Source organism: Canis lupus, chromosome 35 (assembly GCF_048164855.1).
Source record: "Canis lupus baileyi chromosome 35, mCanLup2.hap1, whole genome shotgun sequence".
Lineage (NCBI taxonomy): Eukaryota > Metazoa > Chordata > Mammalia > Carnivora > Canidae > Canis > Canis lupus.
Window position 1 is genome coordinate 11879744 of NC_132872.1, and position 21211 is coordinate 11900954.

The 21211-nt window shown below is 41.0% G+C and overlaps 1 long non-coding RNA gene across 1 annotated transcript in view; it reads right to left on the bottom strand.

Annotated features, from left to right (window-relative positions):
- Window positions 1–13786: 13786 nt before the first annotated feature.
- Window positions 13787–21211, bottom strand: part of LOC140625168 (uncharacterized) — a 208792-nt gene continuing 201367 nt past the window's right edge. The window contains exon 4 of the long non-coding RNA XR_012024543.1: window positions 13787–13907. This is a non-coding gene — a long non-coding RNA (uncharacterized lncRNA). The remainder of the gene's footprint in view (window positions 13908–21211) is intronic.

The following is a 21211-nucleotide window of genomic DNA, read 5'->3' on the forward strand; positions in this document are numbered from 1 at the left end:
GTACTAAGTTTCCCACATACGTATTTTAATTGTTTCAAACATATGTTGGATTTTCTGTTGTAATTAAAATATTAACCTTAAGAAGGAGGTTTCATATGTAAAAAAGATTGACAGTTGAACACCTTTCCATAGTAATCTCATCCTCATTCCCAGCTTTTGCTACTATCTGAACACCAGTGACTCCGAAATCTACATCTCACTTACTTAACATATATGTAATGAGAAAAAGTATGTGGTAGACACAGGACTATTCTTTGGGGTTGCTGCAATGATTAAGACAATCTCTCTTTCATGGAGTTCATAATCAGGGAAGCAAGAATGATCAGTAAGCAGGTAATTATAGAATGTGATAAATCTCCAAACAGAGGCAAGCACAGAAAGCAGTAAGTGTCGGGACCTTAGGGAATCAGATCTTTTTTTAAAAAGATTTTATTTATTTATTCATGAGAGACACAGAGAGAGAGAGACAGAGACAGAGACACAAGCAGAAGAAGAAGCAAGCTCCATGCTGGGAGCCTGATGTGGGACTTGATCCCGGGTCTTCAGGATCACATCCTGGGTTGAAGGCAGGCACTAAACCACTGAGCCACCCAGGGATCCCCAAGGAATCAGATCTTGAAGAACTTCTAGTTGATATTCAAAAGATAAGCAAGCATTGGTAAGATCAGTAGTTTTAAACCATCAGAAGCATCAAGGGAGCCTTTGGAAAATATAGATGTTAGGGCTCCATGCCCAGAGATTCTGATTTCATTGCTCTAGGGATAGATAGGTCCTCAGCATTGTTATATATATTTTTAAGCTATTAAATAATTGTAATGGGAAGAAAGAATTGAAAATCAATGGCTTAGGTAAAGCCAGACAAGAGCACTTCAAGCAGAGGTATTAGCATGTTGAAAAATCTGAAAGCAATAAGAAACTTATCTCAGGTTCAGTTGCCTAGAAAACAGACTCAGAGATATATATTTGCATGTGGGTTATTTATTGGGGAGTACTTTTTAGAAAACCAACAGTAAAAGAATGAGAGAAGAGAATTGGGTAAAAGGAGAACTGACAGATTTATGGGAGCTCAAACCTCTCGAGGCTTGGAGCTGGAATATCCCTTTTGTTTGCATCATGACAAGAAGGCTGAAACCTTGCACAGCTACATCATCAAGTGATTAGATTAGACTGCCCTATTGTGTAGCCTTACCTCCTCAATCAATGACCTCTACCCATATTGTGCTTCCTTTCCTTGCTTGTTAGACTCGGCATGAGGAGACTTAGGTTACCATGTAGTAGTCATAGCTTAAAGTTTAATGGGATCCTTAAAGAGAGAATAAGACTTCCTTTAGGATCCAGGACTTAGTATAGACCCACACGGCCATGAACACATGCTTGAGAATAATACATTCCTCAACTGAGTCACCAGGACTGATAAGTGGGGTCATCCTGGACCCACTGGGGGAACAGAGCCATATAAGGGTCTTTGTTACTGCATCCTCAAAGATGGTGCTCCATCCTCATAGACTATCATCTGCAAGCCAACACCTCAACTGCTCTTTCAAAAGTCAATTCTATCACCTCTCAGACCTACAACTTCCAATTAGTGCAGAATGTAATAGGCCCAACGGATACATGGTCATTGCCCACTACTGCAACATCATTGTTTGGTCTGAAGCTATGCTATACAGTATATAGTGTGGATAGATCAAATATTCCTGTAAACCTTTTTTTTTTCTTGTAAACCTTATGGTGATGCTAGAAGAGGCCCTGTAGGAAGGAAAAATATATCCCTGAATATGTGTCTTTCATAGTTGAAGTGAATCATTAATTTCCAGGACAAAAAGATTCTAATGTAATCAACAAATCACCAAGTAGCTGGTTGATGTCCTTTGTGGATGATGCCCATAGAGACTCAGCATGGTCTCTTTTGCTGGCAGGCTGGAGAATTAGCAGTGACAGTAGCTTGATCAGCCTTAGTAAGTGAGGAGGGATACCATTGAGCCAATTCCTTGTGACAATACAAGTCCACTCATGCATCCATTATGCCAGCACTGGAATGGCCAATAACAGAAGCTGGATGACATCAACTAGTCCGGTCATTTTGTCTACCTGGCTACTTCGTGTCTCTTCCTTGGTAAATGCTCTTACTAGGCATTATCATGAGATACAAAGACATTCAAACTTCATCTCAAATGCCATAGACAGATGCACATGCCTTTTCTCCAGACCTCCTTTTCCAAGATTTATTTTTCTTCTTTCAATCCCCCAACCAAACAGGTCACTTCCTATAAGTTCCTATTTATTCTTACTTCCAGCTATTTCTTTCTTTCTTCCTCTGCCCCCTAAAAAGTAGGGAAACAGCTGTGGTCATCAGAAGCTGTACTCAGTGGGAAGATTGCCCCATATTGCTGACTCTCAGGGAACCTCTGAAATGCAGCTATATTTTCAGCTTGAACCCACATACAAAGCCAATTAACCAGATTTGTCCTTTTTTTCCTGTGTCAGTTGCTTAGCCATCCTCCTCCCCACTCACATGTGGCCATAGATGTGAGCTGAGGGAGAGGTGTCACTGTAACAGTAGTTGATATGGAGGTCTGTGCTACCTGCAACTTACTTACGCCTTCTGGCTTTGCTCATTCCCAATCCAATATCCCACTTCCATCTTACAATGCATTGTATTGGTTCAGCTTAACTTTATGACTTGCTGGGTCTGAAAGATCCCAGGTCATGATGGGCAGTCCTGGCTACATGGTAAATTGGTGTTCTGTGGTTGCTTTTTTCTACTGGGTCCCAGGTACATGGCAAGAGTTATTTTATAAATGACATTTGGGTCTCCAGCTCTAGGTTTACTATAGATACCATGGCTTTGCTCTAGAATCTTAGGAGTCCACTTTGCAATCTGTCAACTGGGGCTGATCACAAATCTCAAACAACATCTTTTCCATCAGATACCTACCATTATTTCTGCAGGATGATCTGTGCCAGACTTGCTGTAGAGCTCTTTCTTGCTTTGGGCCTTAATCAAAGCTAGTTGTCTTTCTGTGTCACTTGGTGAATAGGTTGAAACAAAGAGATCTTAAAAGTGTGCTTCTTTCTTAGGGGTGAAAGATATGAGATGCATCAGTCTCTCCTTTTCTTTAGAAGGAATATCCTGGCATGTCCCAGATGCCTATGCCCTTAAAAACATACATGTCAGAGCCCTGAATTTCATTAGGTTTATCTCCAGTCCTTTGGAGTGCATGTGTCTTACAGAGGCCTCCAATGTTTTTGCTATTTCTTTTTCATGTAGTCCAAGTGACATGTCACTGAAAGAGTGGACTGATAATATTCTGAAGAATAAAGAGTCTAGGTCCCTTTAGATTGTATTATACCAGAAGACAAGAGAGTTAACATAGCCTGGGGCAAGACCATCATATATGGCTGTTCAGTCCACATGAACACAAACTACTTTTGATCCTTCTTCCTAAAAGGGATAGAAAAGATCCTATTGCCAGATTAATTGCTATATATTATGGATCTGAAGCTGTGTTAATCTGCTCTAGCAAAGATACCACACACAGCATAGCAGTTGCAGTTAGGGGCTACTTCTTGATGGAGTTTGCAGAAATCAACTCTTGTCTTCAAAGACCCACCTGTTTTTCTGTAGAAGTCATAGTACAATTCAAATAGAGGACATGAGGCCACCCGTGAAATCATTAATTTGCTCAAAGATTGAAAAGTAATCTTGGCCTGCTGAAAGAGGGATAGGCCATTCCAAAGACAAAGAACCAATTTAGCAATTCTTCCAACTACTAATGTCCATTACAATTTTATATCTGGGAACCAAAGAAACGATTAAGCAGTGAGATGATGGACTAGTGAACTCACTGTGAGATAGAACTAGACCAGGTTTCCACTTATTAATTGGCTCCTGTATGTTGCTACTCTAATTGGTGCCACGTGATCCTTTAGGTCCCTGGATAGTAGCACTGGTAACTCAGACCCTGTCCACACACCTACTCAAAATAACTGGATATTCCCATTTTTTTCCAAGGCATGATTATTCTAATAGTCGTAGGTACCTGGGAGTGATACTAAGGCAATCATTATCACTTATGGTTAATAAAGAGTTGCAGGTCTCTCCCTCCTGGACATCTGACTTTTCCTTTAAGTGGTAGGATCTAGGGCTGAGAGAATTGGCTCAGTTTCCAGAAACTGAACAAGCAATTTTGGTTTTTTACTGGGATAAGTTCTCTTAACCTCCTGATTATCTCTCTCTGGCTCCTTTGATTGCATACATTGAGCATACCTTTGTTGACTGCCTGTGGCACACTGTGTTCTATCAACAATCTCCTTGGCCCTGTGTGGGTCAGGCGTCCCTGGCTATTACGCAGACTAGCCATTTATTATGATCATCGTGACTACCTTGCTTTTGATAGTAAAGTGCCACCACCTGGCCTCTATTATTTTGCCAGGCTCTGTATTGTTCTAAGGGTTCCCAGTTCAATACCAGCATCTTCCACCATCAGCCCTTGCCTACAGAGGACAGCAACCCCTGAGTATCTGATTCATGCTGGTGCCCCTCTCATTAGTGCATCCTTTATCACTCTGGTAAATGGAATGGCAAGTGGACCCTTAAGTGAAACATGGTTAGCAGATGGATTTTCTGCTTTGCATAATACACCCACTCCAGCACTTCTCTAAACCTTTTGATCTCTTCTTCCATCATGTGCCAGAAAAGTTCTGGTATTTTTAGTTAGTGTGCACCAAAGCTTTTTCCAAGCTTCTAAGAGCCATTCTAATTGCATGTTAGCACTGTCTCCGAGTCCTTGACAGGGTATTAAGTCCTTCAATGGAGAATGTTACATAAAAATTCCCCTTTATCCATACTTCTGTTTTGCCCTCATTCTCTCACATCCTCCACCTTGACCCAGAACCTCAGGATCAAGTCCATACTTTCTTTTCTGGGACTGTTGATACAGATCCTGCAGCTCTTTGAGTGTATAGTTCCTTTCTTTTGCTAGTAGAAAGACTAGATACTTCCCTAGCTAGCTATGTTGTGTCTTGAGCTATGTTGAGTCTGGTGGCCAACAGGGAGGGTGGAGATGAATGAGGGCCGGTATGGTAGGTGTGGGAATATATGTTATTTTGCCATCTAACAAGCAAAAAGAAATGATAACTTTTACTAGGAGGGAATAGGGTACTTCCCTGGGTTCAGAGGAAACAGGATTCAAGATTTCCAAGGGTATCAACCCAGATAATGCCATCCCAAATCTGAGACCTCACTCCTTGACAATTAAGGCCATGAACTTGGTAAGGCAGTTTTGCCAGGTTGACAAATTAATCTTCTCTGGAACTCTGTCATACTCAAAATCACACTCTAGGGTTGGCCCTCAGCTTTTCTACCTTCAGGCCTTCTGGCTCTCTCACTTTGCCCTAAATTTGAGGTTAATCACTCTCACTCCTTCATTGCCTTTCTCTAATGTCTGAGAGCATCCAGTCAAAACCATGTGATTCCATGGTCTCTATATTGACTACATTCCTAGAACCTCCTAATTGCCTGAGACAGTACACCTGCCAGTACATTCTCAGGTTCCATCCCAGTTAACCATTGATGAAAGGTGTAACTTTTGCAATGCTCCAGATTCCAGGGGTTATCAAAATTTCACCTGCTACCAGCAATGGCGTTCTCATTTCCAGTTAGCCAAAGGATAATATAGTTCACAAATCCCATTTTGAAGCTGCTAGGACAATTCTGGTAGCAATTGTTCTAGGTCAGACTTCCCAGGAAACAAACTGTGCAGGAGAAATATGAATACAGATTTGTGGAGAAGGTTCTTAGGAAGAAAAAATTTTAAATAGGGAAGAAGAGCAGGAATGGGTAGAGGGAAAAGTTTGAGTAGCAAGGCAGTTCCAACAAAGACTCAGCCAATCCTATGGGAGAGGCTCTGAGTTGGAACGACCTTCGGAGTTGTCCATTTTGACTTTTGGGCTTTATACCCCTGCACTGACCAGTCATGAAATGCAGGCTGCTTCTGGAGGGAGATGTAACTTTCTGTATGGCAATTCCCTTTGGTAGAAGGCAATTCTTTTAGAAATTCTCGGTTATCAGTGGGCAATAGCCAGCACTTCCGGTAGCTGTGGAAATGTATGCCTTAATCCCAAAGGAAAGATAGATGCGGGAGACCACAGGATTTATCACAGCATGTGTTTTTGCCAAACTGTAAGTAGTTCAGTAGGGCTCAACATAGAGTCTGAGAGAGAGAGAGGGGTATACGAGAAGCCCATACGCATAAGCAGTTCCCAGGTCAGAAAGAGCCTCTGTCTTGCAGCTGCTGTGTAGCAATGCCCAATGGGTACTTGGACATAAAGTCTGGAGCTCAAGAGAAAGATCTTGCTATGAAGTTACTTATGTCTGAGACATTGAGTTGAGAGTCATTAGGAAAAGCCAGTAACCTGAGTTTCAATTCTAGTTCTCTCCATATTACCTCGAATCCTCTGAACCTTAGTTTTCTCATCTAGAAAACCCTCATAGGGTTGTTAGGAAGAATGAGAGGGATGATTCACACAAAGCACTTCAATAGAGCTCTCTGAAAACATGAAACCTTTACACAGCACACTAAACCATCTCTAGCTTTGTTCTCAAGTCAACCAAAGAATTGATCCTGAACTGACAAAACTTCTATAGCTATTTATCCTTTAAAAATATCTATAAAAGAAGTGTGTGTGCATGGTAGGAGGGAGCTTTATTATGTACTATTTGTCTTTCATAGCTGGAAAAACTGAAGGCTGAGCTGTTAAGCTCTTTGGTTGAAGTTCCACCGCAGGATGAGTCAGGGTAAACAATTCAGATCCTTAAACTCCTTATACCACTGGGCTCTGTAACCACCAAACTCATAACCTACTGGGAAAAGAAAAGGACACTGATGTATCATGTTAATCCTGTAACAAATGAAAGGAACTTCAGGGTCATCTTTCTGAGATGATTGCCCAGGGGTTAGGCCCCAGGTGTTGAGAAGAGCAGACATTATAAGGTTTATTGAGAAGAATGTGACAGAGATGCATTATCAGGTGACAGGGTGATGAGGTGGGTGATAAGATTGCACCTTGCCTCTGAGGTCAGCCTCAGGTTGAAGGAGGCAATGTGTGTGACACCCTGGTGGGCATGAAGAATCTTCCGTGACTTCTCTCTGGAGTGAAGAGATGAGCTGATGAGCTTCCAGTCTAAGGCAGCAGCCTCTCTCTCCTGGGTCTAATCAGCTTTTAGGTTTCCTGCCTTCTTAGAGCCTCCTTCCTCCTTTTTTTTTCATAATGTTTATGAAATATTTCAAAGAGGGAAGGTGGAGAAGCAGCCTTGGAAATCCCAGCTTTGTTGTGTTCAAGACAAAACTACAAATACAAAATAGATGACAAAGAGTGGGTATCCAAATAGTGCTATGGGGGAAGGGATAGATGCAGTGAAAAGAGATGGATTGGCTGGAGGGAGAAGGGAAAGAGGAGGGACATGACTGGCAGCAACTATCAAACAGAAAGATTTATCTGTTTTCTGAGGAAAAGAGGAGGCAAGGTGAAAGCAGAGCTTGCTAAATATAAATGTCAGCTGTGAGGCTGAACTACAGAGTAGTGAAAATAGTCCTTGATAAAAGAGAAAAAGAAAATAGGCACCAAACTCCCCTTTATTTCCATCAGGTTTTCTTTTTTATTATTCTAACCTCTCTTTTTGGAGTAGAGGAGGAGAAATTGGCAAGTAATATAAATCAAGGCTTTTCCCTTCACCCTACCCCAAAAGCAAAGAGTTAAACATTTAGGAGCACACAACCGATAAGAATCACCTGGAGAGTTTGCTGAATATTCATATTTGTGGACCCACCTACAAAGCTTTTAATCCAATAGGTCTGCAGGGGCATCCAGGACTGCATTTGTAGCCAACTCCCTAGAGAGGCTGATGTGAGGGATCCAATGATCATACTACGGAAAACACAATTCTACATGGTCACCACCCATCTCAACCTTAACCCAAGACTCAGGGACATGTAAAGCAAATAAATACATGTTTACATGACCAATCCAAATAATTAAAAACAACAACTGGGTAAGAACGGTACTATCCATATAGACATTTCTCCTTTTCCTTGAAGGGTTTCTTCTAAACTAGGAATCTATAAAGGATAGCTCTTTCCAGAACAAAGGATAGTCTGCCTCTAAGTTAACTCCCATTCTCTCCTAGAAGGTAACTTTTTAAGTCAGAAGCTCTATTTTTACCTTCAAAAAGCATTAAAACTTAGTGTATACTCTGTTACAGGGACAGCGTCAAATCCCAGCTCCAGACCATTTTCCTCATTTCCCAAATTTCCTCATTCCTATTTGCTGGAATCTGGCCAGATCCCGTAACAAAAAAAGGGTAAACTATTTTTATTCCAAAATAATGAGGAATAGAAACATAAAATGGACAGGGTTGCTTCAGCAGAGGTTGTTTTTCTCATAATTTTTCTTCTATTTGATTTTATTTTTAAATAATAATATTAGGCCAAATTTAATTTCTCTCTTCTTAGTTATTAACCACCCAGGAAAGCTTTGTCCTCTTCGATTTGAAAGCTAAAACTAATATTGCATGAGCAGTTTGACAGGAGAGCTGGATCCAGCATTGACTCAGAGTTGTAAGAGTGAGGCAACAAGTGAAAACAGATAAGCTTCCTGGGGCACGCTACTGAAACTGGGATCTTTGGGCCTCTGCGAGGTTCTCAGAGAGGACCCACCTACAGTTTTGTGCATCCAGGCCCTTTGAATTGGGGCCAGGTGCTGGAAGGCTCATGTGAGATCATTCCATTGTATGTTCAAAAGTACTCTCATATCTCTGATCTTTGTAAGTAGGAGACTTTGTCTTGAATCCAAATCCCCTTCCAGATGCTACATCATTTCTTTTCTTCTTTGTACAAACTTCTTAAAAGAATTCCCCTTGCTTGCTCTCTCTCCTTATTGCTACCTCTCAGTTTTCAATTCAGTGCAGTCTAATTTTCAACCCACCACTGCTTTGAAACCCTTCCTGCTAAGGTCACCAAAGTTTTCAAAGCCAACAGTTAAATCTCTTCCATAGCTAACTTGAGCTCTGGGCAGCAGCCGATGCAGTTACTGTTCCCTTCTCTGACTGTTTGATATCAGCCTCTCTTGTTTTCCACCAACTTTATGGCTTTTCTTTATTAGATTCCTATTTGCTGGCACTTCATCCTCTGCTTGCTTGGCCTCCTCTAAATGTGGAAGTTCTTTGGCCCTCTGCACTTCTGTGTCTCCATTCTCCCAGGTGATCTTTTCTGGCTGTATAATTAAAATACCACCTACAGCCCAATTATTCCACAGTCTACATCTCTAGTTCTGACTCCTTCTCTGCATTATAACCTAATGTATTCAACTTCCTACATAAACGTATTAGATCCAAATGAAACTCTCGACCCTCTCAAATATTATATTCCATGTCTTTCCTCAGTACAATATCCTCATTCACCCAGTAGCAAGGCCCCAAACCTAGCTGTTGTCCTTGGTTCTGCCTCCTTTTGCCACTGCCTATATCCAAGCTCTCTAACTGCCTCACCTTAATCCAAGCTACCAGCACCTTTTGACTCTACTGCTGCATTAGCTCCTGTCCATCACTTTGCTTGTATCCTCTCTACAAAGAAACAGGATAATTGTTTTAAAAATCACCTTATGCTCCCTTGCTTTATACTGGCTTCCAAGCTCCCCCTCACAGTCTTCAAGACCCTATGTGACTTTGTCCTTTCTAGAACTCTCTATCTTCCTTGTTTCAGTCACGTTAATCTTTCTGTTAATTTTCTCTAAAACCCCAAGCTCAGCACACCTGGGTGGCACAGTTTCAAGCGTTTGACTTTTGGTTTTGGTCATGAACTCAAGGTCATGATATTAAGCCCTGTATCGGGCTCTGTATGGAGGATGGCATCTGCTTGACATTCTCTCTCCCTCTCCATGCCTTTCTTGCTTGTGTTCTCTCTCTCTCTCTCTCGCAAATAAATAAATAAATTCTAAAAAACAAAACCAAAACCAAAAGCAACCCTCCAAGCTCATTTCCACTGTAGGGTTTTCAACCATGGCTTCCTCTATCTAGAACAACCTCCCTCGATCTCTTCATGTAATCAACTATTTCTCATCACTTAGATCTTGGTTCACCTGTCATTTCCTCCAAGAGGCCTTCTGGCTTCCCTAGGTACGATGGACTTTTCTCACCCCAAATACACTTCCCGTCACCCTGTTTTTGTCTTCAGTGTAGCACATATCATGAACTGAAATCTCGTTCATTTTTTCCTGCCTAACTATCCCCATTCCCACTAAATTGTAAGTTCCAAGATGACAGTAGCCAGTGTCTAGCAGATAACAGGGACATAAAAAATATTGAGTTTTAAATTTTAGAATGATCATACAAATCATGTATTAGGTTCATAGCTACAGAATGTTGGCAATGGATAAGCCCTTTAGAATTTCTTCTATTTTATTTGTGGTAGTGGGTCCTGGTTGAGTCCTACCTAAAACTCAGGTAATCTGAAGGACTATCATAAATTGCTGGTGGAAAGCTTCTTGGTGTTTGTTTTATTGATTTGCGCTAGTGGAAGATATATTTAAAAAGGAAGTTTGTGCAAAAATCCAAAGAATTCAGGAGTAGCTATGGAGTGGGAGTAATGAGGTGCAAGAGGGAAGACTGTTTCTCAGCCAGATCTGAAACACTAGGGATCAAGGGAGTTACTCCTGTGGAAGGGAGTTACCAGACGAAGTAAACAGTTTATTGTTTCATGTTTGGTTTTCAGAAATTTGGTTTCTGAAAGCAGAAAAACACAAGTAACGTTGACTCAGTGCTCAGGTGGCAAAGTGAGATACTGCACCAGGAAAGGGGCATCTCAGCATCTCTATTCACCTGTGGCTCCCAGGGCAGTGTGGAAAACACCGATCTCTGTTACATTTGAAGAGCGTGCAGCTTTAGGGGACATTGAAGGCAGTCCTCTGGGCAGAGAGTCAGAGTCCTCCCCTCTTGGCTCTGTTTCCTTAGGATTAGCTCTTGTTTTACGCTACCATGCTCACAAATGGCTGTAGCAGAACCAGACACCACATCTTTTCTCACCCATGTCCAGCGGGAAGAGAGTGGAAAGTTCATTGCTGACAATACCAGGGGAAAAAAATCTCATTCTATCTCCTCAGCTTTGACCCAGTCAAAGGGGATGGGCATTCCTCAAACTAAGATTGGGAACAGTGAGGTGACTGTGGCAAGTGGTTTCTTTTTGTTCACTCAATAGCACTTACTGAGCACCTACCGTGTTCCAGGCACTCATCTAGGTACTAAAGATGCCATGGTGAACAGAGTGTACAAAATCCTTCAACTCTAGCAAGACAACCAAGATTTCAAAGCCACTGACTTTATGGCTCCATCTTGGTTTAACCTACTCTTATCTGGAAATGCATGATTCCAGGGTGACTGTTTTCCACACCACAATAGAGAGGAAGGGACAGCTCAGCTGCTGGTTCTCCTCATTTGTAAGTCTGGCATGATGTGACTCTCCTGCTACAAAAAGCTACAATCACCCAGAGCAAGCATGACCTTTCCCCTGAACTCAGAGGTTGACAGCTGCTGCAACTCTTTGTTTTCACCCACTTTCGAAGCATGTGCATGGAAGGAAAGGAGATTGCAAGGGCAGATGCATGGATGGTGGGGTTGTGCCTTCCTCTGGACACCAGAGAAACTTTGCCTGTGCCCTCCTGACAGAGGAGCATTCACTGAATTTTAACAGAACACTATTCTCTGCAGCTATTTCATTTCAGGCTTACTGGACAAGTGAGGCATCAGAAGGAAGAATGCTGATGGAGGTTTGGGTAAAGGCAAGAAAGCTGATAAACATTTCCCTTCTGAGGCAATATGAAAACACCCACATCAAGGATAAGTAGCTTGCTTGAGAGAAGTCAAAGTCAAAATGAAGTATGAATTATTGATTTTCAGTAAGTCAGGAACTACCATTCTACTTTTACCCCCACTCCATGTTCTCTAATTTTGGCAATAATTCAACAGCCTCTTTCACATCCAGAAGCCTAGCCTTAAATTCCATTTTCCTTTTAACCTCCTTTTTCATTCTCTTTCTTATTTTCTCTCCTCCTCTTTGATCCTCTCTCCCCCTCCCATTCGCATTTCTCTCATTCTCTTGCTCCCCCCCTTCCCCTCTTTTTGCTTTAGGATGTATCCTAGCAACAGCTATTTCAATTTAAAAAGGATGGGAAGGGCCACCCGTGTTGCCAAGGTTACCAGTATTTCCTGCTGTCATCGGAGGAAGTAACTTGTGTGTCGATCACAATGGAATCAGATGCCCCAACACCTTCCTTGCTATGCTGCCTGTCTCCTCAACATCCAGATAATGAGAGGGTCTTCAACATCAAAAAGTCTTACAACTGTCTCACAGGGTCTTGGATGTTATCATTTAGTGAAACTATTCTATAACCCAGATGTTTATAGAAAACTTTAGGGAAATATAAAATAGTGATAATGATAATGATTAGATTTTGAAATCATTTTAGATGGTAGCAATTCTATTCATTTGAGATATATTGCCAGAATTCCAACAGCAAAATAACAGACCAACAGCCCCATTGTTGACCAACAGCCCCCATATGGTGACAATGACTCAATATCAGATACATTTGCCTTTTAAAAATATAATAGTCACAGTAATTTGCACCTATATGCCATCTTTTAAATTTTTAAATTTTTTAAAAAAATATTTAAATTTTAAGTTTTAAATAAATTTATCCAAATTAACCACCATTAAAAAAAGTTAAAAATTCATTTGGCAGGATCTTTTCTATTCATCCTAAAAAGATAGCCATTAGTGTCCAGGAACTAATTCAAAGACTGCTTACATCAGGTCCAAAAAACCTAAGACCAGCCCCTATGTATGGCTCCAGGTCTGAACTCACATTCCCCAGATCAGTCAGGTTAAATAAATTATCTCCGATTTTTCTATGTCCTAGTACTTTATATTGGCCTACTCCCTTACAAAACCCTCATACTTCCTTATTTCATTCCCACATTGGCTATGTAAGAATGAACTTTCCCTATTTTATAGATGATCAAACTAAAAGCCGGGGACTTTGAGTGGTATAAGTGGCAAAAGACCTGGCACCAGACCTTCTAACTCCTAACTCATGGGATAGCATTTTTCTTCCATCAGATGCTGATGAAATAGTACCTAAACATGGCTTCTTCCTCCTGCTTCTTGACTAGTTCTTCCTGGAACCCTCCTCTAGGGTCAACTTCTGGGGAACCCAACTCCTACAACTCCTATCACGGTGCTTTTTCTCCATAGCTTCTCACCATTCCCTTCCCTTGACCCTTCATGCCAGGGGCTGGTAATGGTTCCCACTGTTGCTAGCTCTGGCATTCTCTCACAGTCTTGGTAGTTCCCTTAACTCTGCTCACACTGTCTTTCAGTTCTCTAGTTGAAGTCTCATGAGATAACTTAGTTGCAGATACCAACACTGTTAGAGCCTCTTAACTGATAGCTCCGATTTCTCTTTCACCCTTCCTCTCCTTTAATCCCTCCCCCATAGGCTGGCTGGAGTTATATTTTAAAAATCTTAATTAGATCACATCATTCCCCACTTAAAACCATCAATGGATCCCCACTATGCACAGATAATGGCCAAGCTCCCTGACATCATGGAGCTCTTTCATGCTTCAGCTGGAATCTTCAGCCACAACTCTGACCACTTCCTTCCTAATACGCTCACATTGCAGCAATACCAAACTACATGTAATTCCCAACACAGACCAGGGTTGCATCTTACCTCTGTGCTTTGGTTCAGCTCATGCTGTTCTTAAAGTATAGCATGCTCTCTCCTCCAAATGTCACTAATTGATTCCTCCAGTTAAAGCAAGTGTCATCTCTCCAGGAAGATTATGGTTGCTGGAAGACACAGATTATTAGTTTATTAATTTGTATACCATCTGTTTCTATTCTGACACAGAATAGAAAGCATATTGAATGAGTGGCCTTTCAAGGAGTGAAAATAGCTTCTACTGCACTAAAACACCTTTACAAACCCTCAACTATTATTGGAGATATCTTTGAAGAGTGAACCAATAATGTTAATAATTGCCATTTACTTGTGCCAACTCTGTACCAGACACTTAACGCATAATGTTATTATTTAATCTTCACAACAAATATAAGGTATCATTATCCTTTTTTTTAAAGCTGAGAAAAAAAAAACTTACAAAGATAAGAAATGTCCCTTAGGTCACACAGCTAATAGGAAATGGACTTGGGATTTGAATTCCGGCATGTCTATCTTCATTCCCAGGACCATGGCCTCTCCTTTATAGACAAGCATCTCCATCATAATGTAAAGTTAAAACCATACCCCTTGACATCACGTGGGCAAAGCCCTCACTCCCCTTCCATTCCCAGTCTTCTGATCACCATTTTTAAAAAAATTTTTTTAAAGATTTTATTTATTTATTCATGAGAGACACACACAGAGAGAGGCAGAGACACAAGCAGAGGGAGAAGCAGGCTCCACTCAGGGAGCCCATTGCCGGACTCGATCCCAGGTCTCCAAGATCATGCCTTGGGCTGAAGGCAGGCGCTAAACTGCTGAGCCACCCAGGGATCCCCTGATCACCATTAAGAAGAGGGACACTTGTTGGTTTCATATATCCATGCTTATATTCAATTCACAAAACTTGAGCAGCATAACCAATGCTCTATATATGCATCTATTTCTCGCTATTTTAGAAGGCATTTTGTTTGGTGGCATTTCATCTAAAGAGAGGGCAGACCTAGAGACAGTCAGATACTTACATGGGATAAAGAAACCCTTACTATATGCCATACACAATAAAATACTCATGGAACATTACTTCCCTGCAAGAGCTACTACTACAGCCCGCATCCCCGGGAATGTCTTTCACCGGTTCTCGGTAGGACTCAGCAAGGCCTTGATCACATGCTGATCACACACACAGAGCCAGATTCAGACAATTAAAGTCGTGATTTGTTTTCGCTACCATCAAAACTTGATAACTAAATGGTAGCAGTAGTTAATGTAGCATTTTATAAGCAACAGTGAATTACCCATGGTTAGTGACTAATAATAAATTAGTATGGTTATACTCGACACACAGAAAGATATCTACAGATGGGAGATCATGTCACAAGCATGAAAAAGCAAAAGTAGGAATCGGGTTACACAAAACTGGAGAACAGGCAACTCGAAAAAACAGATGTGCCTAGCTTTTGATTTCTGCCTAGCTCAGAGCCTCTTCCTTCACTGCACCTTGCGGCCACCACCACAGCAAGATGGCTCTTCTCTGGTCTCTCACCCCAGTGAAGGGACCAACTTATACTAGCTCTACCTAGGACTCTACTGGTTTTAGTACTGAAAATTCTGTATTTACTGCTGAAAATTGGCTTCCAGGTATGGTAACTGTGATAGACAAAGTAATGGCCTCCCCAAAATATCTAAATCCTGTTCTCTGGAATACCTGTGAATATGTTACCTTGCACAGCAAAGGGGCTTTGCAAATGTGAGGATCTTGAGGTGGGCCCTCCCTAATCACATGGGTCCTTAAAATCAGAGAACTTCTGGCTACAGCCAGAGACATGTGGCTACACAATGGTCACAGAAATGCAACATTGCTGGCTTTGAAGACAGAGGAACAGGGAGGGTCTCTAGAAACTGCAGGAAGCAATGAAATGGATTCTCACACCTCCACCAGGTGTGAATCCAGGTCACACCTCCAGGAGGAAACACAGTCCTGCTATACTTTGATTTCAGCCCAGTGAGACCCACATGGGAATTCTGTTCTATAGAACTGCAAGATAAAAAATGCATTGTTTTAAGCTATAAGTTTGTGGTAAATTTGTTATGGTAGCAATAAAAAAAATCTAACACAGTAAGCAACTCATCCCAGTTTGCCCAGGAATGTCCTAATTTTGAAACTGAAAATCCCGCATCCTGGGAACCCCTTGAGTTCTGGACAAACCAGGACAGTTCATCATTCTACCCGCATTTTTTATTCCCAGTACTGAGCTGTAGAATTCTCCACTGACACTTAGGTACTCTCAGATGAAATTACCTGACCTCTCAAATGATGCCCCAAAGCAATGAACCAGAATCTCCTGGAGGGCTTGTTAAGACAGATTGCTGGGCCCACCCCCAGCGTTTCTGATTCAGTAGATCAAGAATGAAGCCTGAGAGTTTGCATTTCTAATATGTCCTCAGGACAGAATGATGTGCTTCTGAGGACCCTATTTTTAAACCACGTCCTAAGAGACAAAAACCTGTGGGACAAGCATGAATAGAGGTTCATCTGTTCATCCACATGCCAAGCATAGAAAAAATGAGATGGGTTTGTGTAGGTATGTCTCAACTATAAGACCTGATCAAACAATCTTCTTGATCTGCTAGATCACATGTGAAACACTTCCATTTCTGCCTTTTATTTTTTGATTTTTAATTATTTAAAAGATTTTATTCATTTATTCATGAGAGACGCAGAGAGAGAGGCAGAGACATAGGCAGAAGAAGCAGGTTTCCTGGGGGAGCCTAATGCAGGACTCAATCCCAGAACTCTGGGATCACCACCTGAGCCAAAGGCAGATGCTCAACCACTGAGCCACCCTGGTGCCCATCAGTTCTGCCTTTTATAAACCTTTGGGCTCTCGGCCAGTTACCTACTACTTTGACTCTCAGAATTGGAGCTATACTAAGTAAAGCAGTTGGCATGATGTCTACCATATGACATTGCTCAATAAATGAATAGCCACATAAGAAGCCAGTCATTTGCAAAGCATCATTCATGTAGCTCAGACACCTGTGGATGTTTGCCATTCAACCCTGGTGAGAAGATCTGAAGTCCTGCTTATGCTATTCAAATTCAGCAAATTCCCATCACAGTTTGAAAAATATAGGTTTCCTGGATTCTCCTATTTTTCATTTATTCAGAACCAGAACCAAACCAGAACCATGTTTGAAGCACCACTTATGTACAAATCACCAAGTTAAATGCTGTAGTGCCTTCTAAGTCTAGGATTCATCAATTATTCAACAAATATGTATTAAGGATCTACACAGTATGTGAGACACTACTGTAGGTGCTGGCATTACAATGGGCAGGATGACAGAAAAGGTCTTTGCTGCCAGAGAACTCATGTTTTAGGAAAACTAAAAGAGAGGAGAGGAGAAAAGAGGGGAATAAGAATGTCAGTGGTGTTATGTCCTATAACAAGATAAAACTGGCCTTATAACAAAAAGGTAGTTTGGGATGTCCTGTATCAGGAGGTGACATGTGAGTTGAGAACTCAAAAACTGGGCAAAATTGTTGCAAACAAAGGAACAGATAGTATAGCCTAAGAAGAAATGAGCTTCATACTTACAAAAAGTGTCTAAAAAAAGAACAATGTGGATGGATCCTAGTGTGCCATGGGGAGAGACAGGAGAAGGAAGGATTCTGTGATTCTATGATGTAGATCCTGGGTTGGCATGGAACCTCTTCTGGCAGCAGGAAGCTTTATTAGGCAGGAAAAAATCTTGATTTTAAGGTGTATTTTCTATCCACGGCTAGTTTCTTATGTCTGTTATTCTGATGGCTTATCTGGTTTTTCCTTGTAGGGGGCATATGTTACTGTCAGTCAAAGATCTCTTTTTCTTCTTTTTCTAAGAGAGAAAATTCCCACCGTCTGGTTGGTTAGGGTAAGATTCCAATCAGAGTGTCACCCTATATGGTAACCCTAGCCACTGGGAGGTGAATCTAGGCAAAACCAATCATAAATTTTCCTAACTAAAATTAATGGGAACAGCTCTTTTCTCACAAGTCATAGAGCTATAAAGAGAAAATCCTGAGACAGCATATAGACGTGGTTGCAGCCTCATGGGGAGAGCTTGTGCTAATGAGTGAAAAGAGAGAAGCAGAACTAAAGTATGAGGAGACAGAGCCCTGAGGCCTTCACTTCTCTAGATAAAGACCATAGGACCTTTCTCCCATTATTGCCATAGCTTGGTTCCCTGAGCCAAAAAGTTCCTCTATGGTTTAAGATAGCTCGAGTAGGGCTTTCATCATTTCATTCGAGTTCTCACTGTTACGCTATTCATGACTTCACCTTAAACCTGTGTGTTTCTCAATTCCTGTCCTCCTGGTCTTGACACAGCCCTTCCAGGCATCCAAGCTCTACATACGCAGCTTTCCTTGATTCACCCAATGCCGGGAAGGGGCATAACATAGTTGTTGGGACCTGAGCTTTAAAGAAACAGATTTGTGACTGAACTCCTGGCTCATTTTAGACTAACTACCTGGCCTAAGTCAAGTTACTTTACCTATCTGAGTTCCATTTCCTTCACCTGTAAGGAAATGGAAACAATAAGAGCGCTTGGCCACAGGAAGTATAACCCTTCTGAGTGGGGGAAATGCAGGGGTGAAGTGAGATAATGAAAAGTAAGGCATATGGCATCATAAATGGTCACTTTCATTATAACTCAGCATTCAGATGTTAGCCTCGACCCTTAACTTCCCTCTGGGGTTTGCTTTCTGCTGCTGGCCAAATGGTATTAAATGTCTTCATTCTTTCTTTTTTCTCCCCTACTACTGCCCTACTGACTGGGTTGTCAGTCCATAATCTACAAAAGGAAAATTGGACTGTGTGCCCATGCAGATCTAAGTAAAACTGAGGTGTGTGATGCCCAGTGCTGGTGCAATGTACTTGAGAGTACTGATGCTATTGTGAGACACCGTGTCACTGCTCTGACAGGAGAAAGGATGAGATTAGCTGCTCACAGTTTTACAAAGCGATGGCTGTTTGGAATTGAACTATGAAGCTGTTCTACTATTGGGAGTGTTGACAAGATAATATATGCAAAGCATTTGGTCTGCTTGGAAGGCAGGTATGAGCAAAATACAAAGTGGGATTAATTATTGATTATCTGTGGGAAGGAGGAATAGAGAAGCAGAGACACATACTTTTCTTTTGGCAGATTTTACATTCTGCCTCGTGTTGCAATTATTTCCCTTCCAGACTATAAACTCTAAAATAAGGGGCTTTGCCTTATGAATTGTTGTATCCCCTATAATCCCTGGAAAACAGGAAGTTTCCAACAAATGTTGGCTAAGTGAATGTTGAATAATTAGATACATGGTTAATAACAAAACAACAATTACTTTGTGTGAAATAAAGAATAAGCAAGTAAGAAGGCAGTGTGATATTATGAGAGAAGAAAAAAATTTAGGTTCAAATTCAAGTTCTTCCATTCATTGGTTTTAAAAACTTAGGTCAATACTTGATATATTTTATTTTTTTCATCTAAATAATAGGAATTTCAATGCCCATTTGGCACATTTGTGATGAGGAGTAAGTATAACAATGCCCAGAACTGCTATAAATAATAATTAGTAGTAGAATCCTAATGCATCGAGTTATATTCTAGGTAATTCTGTTTGTATTCTTCTGGTCAACCAACTTAATTCTCTGAATGGTCTTGGTAAGATGCTTCCTTAAAATGGCCTGTTTCCCTCAATTACAAGAGGAGAACATTACATCTTAAACTATTTTTCTTTCTCTTATTTTAAATGTAATTAAATCAACATTCTAGGCCAAGTTAAAAAAAAAAAAAAAAAGACTTCACACTTACTGTACTACAACTGGGCATATCTCCTGCTTTGGTCAGGCATTCCAGATGGCTGCTGCATTCCCTTGGCTGTTCCTTTGCTTGTGAGGTTTTTCTGGGATTGAGTTTGTTCTTAAGAGGCATCAAAGCCCCTTGATAAAACATGGCAGGTGTTCTTTAAAATGCTCTTTAAATTTATCACTCAGTTAAAAAATGCATAGGAAGCAAATAAATCTGTTTGTGGATCCAACTCAGGAAGAAACTAGAGTGAGAACACAGATAATTCACCAGTAAGTTGCTCACTAGGTCCAGCAAACTCTCAATCCTCTAGATATTTTTGCTTTGACATAGGAAGGCAGCAAGGTGCTACCACCCCCACTCTCCAGGATGAATGTTCTGTATAACCAGTAAATCATCCACTTCTTTATTCTAGGCCAATTCCAGAGGATTTCTGATGGGCTACTAGATGGAAAATTCAGGGTTTTGGAAAGGTGAGGGAGGGAGGGATGGAAGACTTCCAGCAGGCTTGACTCAGAGTATAGCTCATAAAAAATAATCACATATCAATGGTGGTCAACTCTTCTAGTGAAATGCCTTTTTTTGTACCTCACTATGATAAAAAGAAATAATTTTCTTCAAATTTGAAGCACCACACAGGGGTGCCTGGCTGGCTCAGTTGGTAGAGCATGTGAATTCTTGATTTTGGGATTGTGAGTTCAAGCCTCATGTTGGGTATAGAGATTACTTAAAAAAAATAAAACCCCAAAGTTGAAGCACCACATACAACATTCCCTAATATAGTGTCCCAGGTACAGGGAAAAGGGAATCCAAGAAAAACACTCTTGTGTTTCCCCTTTATGATCACACAACTACCACACAATACTTCTGACACCAGATGTGTGTGCTTTCCATACATCAAACAATTCTCTGACATGAGCTAGGTATCCTACAATTCAATTAAATTCTGACACTATTTACCTGGAATTAGTGTGTATCCCACAGGTGAAGGGCTCAAACTCAAAAGATCGCCTCAACTTCAGACACCAATTGCAAGTTGTAGGTTGTCACTTGTACTTTTGTTCAATTGGCTTTAAATAGAGACTCCCATGACCTCTCCCCGGGTTTGGTAATTTGCTAGAATGGCTTATAGAACTCAGTGAAACACCTAGTTACATTTACTGGTTTATTATCAAGGTTACAATAAAGAATATGAATAAATAGCCAAATGAAGAGATCTATAAAGTGAGATCTAGAAAAGCCCTGAGCTCAGGAGTTTTTGTTCCTGTGATGTTGAGTTGTGCCACCCTACTGGCATATAAAGTTGTTTACCAACCGAGAAAAGCTCTCCAAACCTGGTAATTTGGGGAATTTTTATGGAGGCTTCATTGTGTAGGCATTTACATCATTATCTTAATCTCCAGCTTCTCTCTTCTTCCTACTGGATGAGGGGTAGACCTGAAAGTCCCAATCTTCTAATCACGGCTTGGTCATTCTGGAGACCAACCCCCATCCTGAAGCTATTTAGAAGCCCACCAAGAATTACCTCATTAGAGCAAATGACATTCCTAAATTCCAAGGAATTTAGGAACTCTGTATCAGGACCTGGTGT